Raw genomic sequence first — 9,140 nt, forward strand, 5'->3', positions numbered from 1 at the left:
GGGGGGGGGGGGGGGGGGGTGACGGCCAAGAGAGAGGGATCAACACTGAGCATCATTTTCATCAGCATCCTTTAGGAGCAAAACATACTTTTGCTGTGGCTTTTAGTGTTTATCACTACTGTTGCATTCATGGGCAAAATGTCATTCCAAAACCACATCAGCATCATAATCAGGAGGGAATTCCCATCCTAAGTGGAAGAGTAAATAACCAAAACCCCAACTAGGCGAATGAAAAGACACTGTGAGTGTGCTTGCACATATTTTAATCATTGTTCAAACTTCCATCCCTTCCTGGGTTAGTGTGAAACCACGGCCAGAACCCCTTCCTTTCCTTTTGGCCCACTGAGCGCTGATGACGACGCCAGGATAATCTCCTGTTAGACAGGTAGAGGTTTCCAGTAAACATTAGATACCGCAGCCTCGTCTGACCCACATTCACAAATAGAACCGGAGTCTTAATGTGCGGGGCACGTGTGCGGCACGGCGAGCTCCTCCAGCGGCCGGGGTTCAGAGGTTACTCGGTCTGTTTGGGTGCAACCAAAAACAGTCGTTCTTCCTGTCTGAGGTCAAACCCACTGTCTGCTCAACCTCCAGGCGAGAGCGCAGACAAACACATCGTGAAAACATGTTGAACTGTTCACAGTTGTAAGACAAAAATAAAAGAAGTGGGGCATTTGTAATCAAGCGCCAAATGTGGTGCGTTAGAGAGGAAATAAAAGCTGTAGTTGGCTTGCTGCTCAGAGCCGCAGTGTGACACCCGGTCCTGGCAAAGCTTTGTGTTCAACAGAAACCTCACAAGAATCCAATCAAATAACTCCCACTGAGAAGGCATCAAAGTGCGGCTCCAAAACACATCACTGCCTCTTTAATGTGACCATGAACACACAGCAGATCTGCTGTAATTTATTTCTGTTTAACTAAGATTCATAGTGGAGCGTTTTTAATGTGCATTTTGTCAGATCAGTTGTCATTTTTGTTTCCAGAAATCCCGAATAAAATGAATAATTTATTGTTTCCGACTTTGCATCTCTACCTCTTTTTAAAATGCATGAAAAAGTGCTTCAAACACCAAACCAATGTCATTGTAAGATTTTGGTTGCATTAAAAGGAATAAATGTTTTGAAGGTAATAATTCAACATCAATTAAATCCGGTAAAACCATCAATCTCATGTTTAATCACAAAAAGTCATCATGTAATGATGCAATGATGACTTTTTACTCCAATGAGTACTCACAAAGTAACCCTTGGACGTAACTCTACAACTGATTAACTCTCAGAGTCAAACAATTTCAAGATGGCTGCCACAGCCAATCAACCTTAAACAAAACAGAAATGGCTGCAGCTCGGTCAGTTTTACAGACGCTAAGCTAAAACTTGTTGTGGTTGGTTGTTTAAAGCTTTGACGTGATTTAATGTTTTGTTACATTGTTGTGTCTGAAGTTGTTTCAGTTTTCCCAGAAAAGTTCATTTTTAAATATGTTCTGCTTACATTTTGATGTAGTGATTCCACAGTAGTCTGGTTTCACTTGGAAACAGAAATATGACACACAAATTATTATTCCTCCATCTTCCCTGTTTCATAGAATCTGTTGAATTTTGTGACCTGCCCGCTTATTTCCATAAGAAAGGCCCAGCCAAGAGTTACTTTCAGGATGTTACATTGCAGAATAAATCGTACCTATAATAATTGTTTTTGTTAGATAAGAAGATGCTAACCAAGCTAGAGCCTTTGAGTCAGCTTTTCCAAAAGACCTCACTGACTAATTTCATACTTTTACTTCAGTTTCTGCATTTTGGATGGCAGTCTCTTGTGACACACATTTGAAAGTATGAAGATCGTAAAAGTATCTTTAGTTTTAAGAAACCCCAAGGATTTTTTGTTGGTGTTTTTGGGCATTTAACCCTCCTGAAGCCCTCGTAACTGAAGAGGAAGAGAAGCCCTTGGCCCTTCGGGTCAAATGGACCTGAAGGGTTAAAAGTTGCGTTTCTGCAGACAGTTTCTTTGGGATTAAAAAGCTGATGGAATCCATCAAAAACAACAAGAGGGTTATCTCTTTTTGGAGTAAACTGTCGTATTGAGAACCATCAAAGTGTGACAAACCTGCGGTTTCAGCCTGTCTGAAGGTGAGCTGCTGTCAGCTTTCTTAAAGTCAGTCTAATCCTGACTGACCGCGCTCCAGGTAAATGGGTTAGGAGGTCAGTCGTGTCAACTTCATCAGCACAATCATTCGGTGACTTTTAGTAGCACGGATGTCTTTGCTTAAGCATTTCATTTGGAGAAAAATGCAAAAAAATAACAACAAAAATGTTAAAGGGAGTTTATCCATTTTTTTTAATATACCCAGCTGCTCTGGTGGCTACTGAGTGACCTTCTCCTCTGACAGAGATCAGTCCACCTATCTGACACGCCATCCATTTATAACACAAACATATCTGATCCAAGAGCCAATTTATACAGTCCCCTAACCCTGAACTTTGCATCAATCTTAACTAATTGCAGCCTTGTCAGGAGTGTGATTATTCCAACAGGTAATGCAAATGTTAATGAGATCATATTTGCATATCTTTATGTTGTCTGTGGCTGAAATGTCATTGGTTTTGACGGTCTACAGTGAAGAATGTCACTCCCGATGGCCCCGTGATACGTTGTTGGCCATTAAGAGGTAAAAAAAAAGGATGGAGGAGGAATAAATAAATGAAAACACTGTAAATTATTATTTCATCCCAATCACAGGACGGCAAATAGAACTGTGTAAACAATGAGAGTGGTTGTTCTTTTATTATGTGACACGCTGCCGTCCATGCTACACCTCCAACCCGATCCAAGTGCTGCTGGCACACGGCTCATCGTCACGCGCCTGATTTGACATGGCTTAAATAACCATCTTCCTGCCAGTGATTGGCGTTCACACAAGAACAGGGGATGAGAGGGACCGGGGGAGCAGATGGTGACATTCCACATGACCAAACTGATCAATCAGCATGCTGGGACGCAGGTGCAGCACAGGCGGGCAGCGCCACACCATCTTACTGGGCACCAACACATGGGCACCAATCGTGGCACCCTGAGGGCCCGCATGCTCCTCTGCCCCGCTGCGCCAAGGTTGGTGACGTCAGAATTTCCCCATCCGCTCTTCCACAGGACGCCCAGAAAGGAAAAAAAAAAAACCACGCAAAACAAAACATGGTACAATATCTGCAATAAATATGCTTAGTCTGCCAAAGGTTGTGCAGTGACGTAAAAACTCGGGACGCCCATATTTCATCCCGACACAAAATATGAGCTGAGGGCAAAGATGACAAACTGAAGTGTTGAGTCATCCCACATATTTGAACCTTTTTAAGCGCTCTTCATCAGTGTTATGAAGTATTTCTTTGGACTTTGGCTGCTTTCCTGCTCATTCCCAGTCCTTGTATTTGACCTTTTTCCCTAAATTAAGCCACTTAACCTGAATTCAGACATAAAACGGCTCCTAAACTCAAGGGACGAACCAGATTGTTTTCGTTAAACTTGGATCTTTTGGCACCTTCTGACCAGTAGTTCGTATCGAAGATACAATTTGTTTTCATGTTTAGCTGAATCTATAAAAATGACCGAAGAGAACACTGTTTGACACGTAAATTAGTAATTTGGCTCCAACAGGGTGATTCCCAAATAAAATTTGACGTACAGTCAAGATCAGCTGAAAGATGATGCCGTCTCTCAGGTCCTGTGGTTTTGTTGCTGGAGTTTCTCCCACTTCTTAAAAACTTGACTTTCAGATACCTGCTGTGGTTTCATTTTATTTTATTCTTTAGGCCTTGATGCTTCTTATTTTGTTCCCCTGTTGTTCACTCGGACTGCATGATGTGCCGATTAGGTGAGGGACAAAGAATGAGTGGAAAAAGCAGCCAAAGCCTTTAGAAAGATCGAAGAACTACTGATCAGGACCACTTTAAAAGATTACCAGAAGCTCTGACATCTTTGATGTGAAATATAAAAAAATTCAAGGTGATTTATGATGAGTTCATGGAAGACAACAACATGTTTTCTTTCTGGCCAGAAACTTGACAAATTTCAGCCGTTTCATTCATACTTGTTTCCTCTGACTTGAATATTTGAAAAATAGTAAAATATCATAAAAGTTTAATTATGTCAAATACATTTTAGCTCTCCCCGCGACCCAGAATGGAGAAGCAGGTAAAGAAAACGGATGGATGGACATTTTAGCTCTAATAAAAAGAAAGAAGAACACTGTGACTGTCATGGTTCACCAAATATTGCTGCAATCAATTGGTCAATCAATCAATTGCTGCAATCACCAAATATTTGTTTTTTTGTGTTTAAAAACTGAAGAATTAGTTTCTTAATGACTGACCAAGAGGTTCTTTCTAATGTTAAATTTTAAAAAAAGCACAAACAGCCTTACTTGAACTATTTAATGTCAGTTTAATAAGCTTACAAACATAGAAACAATAAAAAAGCATCTATAAATCTTTTGTAGGCCATGGTCCTTCTTCAGAGCGAGCCCACCTGTGACGTGTTCAGAGGTGAGCCGGGCCGGGCCGAGCCGTGGTGTTTGATACATGCTGGCTGGCGTGACTCTGCTGAGAATCTGCAGTAACTTCAGGATAAAACCTGAACACACCGGGCTGATCTTATTGTCTGGCCTGAGTGCTGAAGGAAGTGTGTGTGTGTGTGTGTGTGTGTGTGTGTTGGGGGGGGGGTGTAAGAGGATTGGACTGGCTGTGGGTGCAAGTGAGAGCCAGACTTACAGCCTCCTCCACCACAGTGACCCAGCCGTCCCACATTCTGCCGCAGGTCTCAAGTTTGATCTCCAGGAGTCTGAAACTGAACTTTTAGGGCATGTTGACAGCATGTTTAATCCTGCTGAGATTGCTTTTATACACTGAAAATTGTTATTTTCTTTTCTGCAATATTATTTTAGATTATGCAAATGATTAATTACTGAAATAAGAAAAGGCCTTGTATTCCATGGAGGAATGCGTATCACCCATCACCTTTGGTGCCAGAGTTTTAATTTAAGATCATCTGCATGCTGGTGTCAAACCATGAAAATAAAGATCTCAGACCATATTGTGACATGTCATGAGATCCGCCACATCAAGATTGATCTCAATATCTGTAGAACGGACTGAGTCAGAGCCATTTTTGTGTTGGCTAATGTGGATTAGCTGTGGTGGCCATCTTGAATCGGGTTGTCTCCAAACTTCATCAGTTGTAGATTCACATCCAAGTTCTTCAGAAGCACGTCCACAAGTCATCCATTTAAACCAGGTTGTCATAGTTTTAGGCATTTGCCTGACCCACATGCAAGATACTCTAAAGCAGGGTTGTCAAACTCCAGGCCTCGAGGGCCGCTGTCCTGGGAGTTTTAGGTTTTCCTGCTCCAACACACCTGATTTAAATGGTTTAATTACCTCCTCATCAAATCATCGAGTTCTCCAGAAGCACGACAACAAGTCGTCCATTTAAACCAGGTGTTTTAAAGCAAGAACACGTCTAAAACATGCAAGAGAGCGGCCCCCGAGGAATGGAGTTTAACACCCCTGCTCTAAAGCAATAATGAAAAGCTGAGGGTTATTTACAAAGAAATAATTAGAGGAGGGTCTTGACAGCATGGAGAATGAGGACCTCTGGGGACAGAGTAGATAAAACGAGTTCAGAAAACATGAATCTGAGGAGGGTGATGAACAGGTGAGTCCAGAACATTTGTATCAGAAGAGGGTGTTTGATGAATAACAGATGAGAAACATGCCTGACTGTAGAAGAAGAGGAAGGCTGCCAGGGAGAGGTGAGTGGACTCCGGGGAGATGGTTCTGCGTGGGGGTCGAAGCCAGAGGTGCGTCTGGTGAACTGGAGCAGGTAGATTAGAGCGAGGTGGAGGGTTGAAGCTGATGTGGCGGTCAGTCGGAAGGCTTGAAGCAGGAGGATGATGAGGGTGTTGGAGAGCGGACAGGGTCCATGAAGGTGGAGGAAGAGGAGCTAAGTCGTGGATTGAGCCAGAAACTTTACAGAGAGCTTGAAAGGAGGAATCCAGGTAACAGGAAGCTCGCAGGGTTACCTTTAAAGGAGCAGAAGGACTCAGAGTTTTACCACCACGGTTCACACTCAGCTGAGTCATGGTTAACCTCTGGCTTGATGGAGACCTGCAGCTCCACGCTCTGCTGCACCCCCAGGAGGGAAACTGCAAAACTGGTGAAGGCACCACCCCACAGAGACATAACAACCCAGTTCCAGTTCCAGTTCCTCCTGTTTTACAGTGAGAACCAATCTAAAACATGCAGGAGAACAGCCCCCGAGGAACAACGTTTGACACGTGTGGTCCAGAGTCACCAACTAACCAAAAACAGAACGAGGAAACTAAACACAGAAAGGCTCCAGGTGGGTTTGAACCTGTGACCTTCCTGCAGCTCCACCATGCAGCACCCAGGCTTTATATGTTTAATATATGATTAAAGTTGATCAAGTTTGTTTTTAGGAGGCTTGACACAAACTTTACTTTTGTGGGAAAGATGGCCAGATTGGCTCTTCGGAATTTAAAAGTCGCAAACTCCTGACATCCAAAGAAATCCTTTCTGTGAAAGAAAAACAGGTCAGAAGATTTTAAAACCAGCATTGTATCGTCATTATTTTTCCCCCCTGATCACTCAGACCATTTGTCTTTGGTTCTTTTTTTGTTTGTTTGTTTGAGTAACGATGAGAAGCGATGCTGCAGAGAAACTGTGAAACACGGTCATCGGACAAGAAGAGTGAATCTGGACATTTGAAGGAACGAGCAAGGGCAGACATGAGCCGTCCACAGACAAATCAGGAGTGACAGGAGACTGACAGTAAAAGAAATCAGTCCAGAATAGCAGCAGCCGTAGGTCAAACGTAAAGAGACAAAACGGCAACTAATAAGAAAAACAACCTTTTCTGTACAGATTTAATGAAAAACCTTCAGGTTTCCAGTGTTGTTAATGAGTCTGAAATGTGTGTGGAGCATGACCAAAATTGCCAGTAGCCATAAAAATGATATTTTTGTCCCTCAGATCATGATCATTTTGGTAAAACTGCTCACTGCCTCATATCTGTAACTGTGTAAACTTTAAATATATTTAATAAACTGAGCGGCTTCTGGAGGGAAAGCAAATGAGCTGCACAACTTTTCAGTTTCATACTTTTAAAAACTGTTTAAAACAAGTTTGGCTTGCCCCTTTTACGCTTATTAACCTGGAGTATGGTTGTTTTGGAGAATTATTGCTTTTAATCAATTCAAAAATCAAACAAAATTCCAGGTTTTAAGGCCTGAAAATCAAAAGATTGCCGAGAGAGGACGAACGCCACCGTTGGCACAAACTGTTTCCACAGTCTTAAGTTATATTTCTGCTTGTCGACCAGCAAAAATCTAATTTTGATGCTGCTACGCTTCTTTATCATTAAGACTCTTCTGTGAATCAAATGAAATGAACTCAGTAAAAATGTGGACAAACTTTGCTGCAGTCAAGACTAACTAGCGGCAACATTTGCTTTATTTCTTCTTATTATTATTATTTATACGTTTGGCATCACTCACTATAGTATATGCTCTCACAGTAACATGCCTCCTCCTGTGTGTGTGTGTGTGTGTGTGTGTGTGTGTGTGTGTCTGTTGTTACAGTCTTACATCACTTTTTCTGGTGTCAGTGGAGTAACAGTACCTGTTTTCACCAGCAGGTGGCAGCACGACGCAAGTCCTGATGAAAGCTTTTTTATTTATTTACGTCTTGTTTTTATGACCTGCTGACTTCATTCTTCTGAATTTCCACGTCTGTTTGCAAGAAATATGTGTACACATAATTTCTGATCATTCACCGGTTAAAACGGGGGAAAAACACTTCAACACTTGTCTTATTTATATTTATTTCAGATCTATTAATGTGACATTATGCTTAGTTAATATCTGGCACAGATTGTCTTAAATCTGATCACTCTGTCAGGTTATATGTGCTTTTTTTTCTTCCTGTGTTTCAGATTTCAGCCGAAGAAGAAGGAGGGCAGAAAAAACGGCAACAAATCTGTTTTGATGAGCAAAGACAGTTTTTTTTTTTTTTTTTTTTTGGACAGTGTGTCTCCGAGGCTTGTAACAGCATCTCCCTGTGGAGATTTCGATCGATTTCCAGAAACATATCTGCTGATACGGGGATCAATTCACGCGCCGATACCCGTCCGTTTACATGATAAAATGATATCATCCTGCCTGTTTACCCGTCATTGTCACTATCTGATCGAGCTGCTTCCTGCAGCAGCGCCCCCGCAGGCCGACAGCGGAACTGCAGGACGTACACAGCGTCGAGGTAGACGCAAACAACACCGTGGCTTCCTGTTCGGACCTTTCAAAGTAAAAGCCGGCTCAAACGAAAAGCAGCGGTCACACTTTCACCTATCATATATTTCATATGAGTTTGGAGGCTTTTGATGATTTATTATGATAATGGTTATGCGACATACAGCTTCAGTGGTTTTTAAAAACAAGAACTGGGCGCACAAGTTTTAATTTAATGTGGATTTCTTTCTAGTCCGTGCATAAATTCACTTAAATATTTTTAACAAGTGGTGCTGAAGGTTCTTTAGTGTCTTCTGACAATGTCTGCTGAGATTTCTTTTACTTTTACTAAGCAGCATTGTCACCATGTGTCAGCCACCGTGATCAAACTGCTTTAAAATTTAATAGGAGAGCTGTAACTTCACTGAGGATGGTATTGTCCATCCATCCATCCATCCATTATCTTTTCTGGTGCCTGTCTCCAGCCATCACTGTGCGAGAGGCGGGGGACACCCTGGACAGATCTAATGTCCATCACAGGGACAGATAGAGACAAACAACCATTCATACTCTCACTCACCCTCGAGACAATTTAGAGTTACCAATGAACCTGACATGCATGTTTTTGGTCTGTGGGAAGAAACTGGAGAACCCGGAGGGAGAACATGCAAACTCCACCCAGAAAGGCCTTCTTGCTGGGAGGCGACAGGTCTCTCTGTCTCCTTTTTAAAAGGAAATAATAACCTTCCATGTGCAGGGAGAAGTTGCGCCTCTTCATATTAAAACGCAAACGGGTGTACTATACGCGAAGGGCTTTTATTTTGACGGAAGGACGTCGGTTTCCGGTCTT

The sequence above is a fragment of the Kryptolebias marmoratus genome, linkage group LG11 (genome assembly GCF_001649575.2).
Source record: "Kryptolebias marmoratus isolate JLee-2015 linkage group LG11, ASM164957v2, whole genome shotgun sequence".
Lineage (NCBI taxonomy): Eukaryota > Metazoa > Chordata > Actinopteri > Cyprinodontiformes > Rivulidae > Kryptolebias > Kryptolebias marmoratus.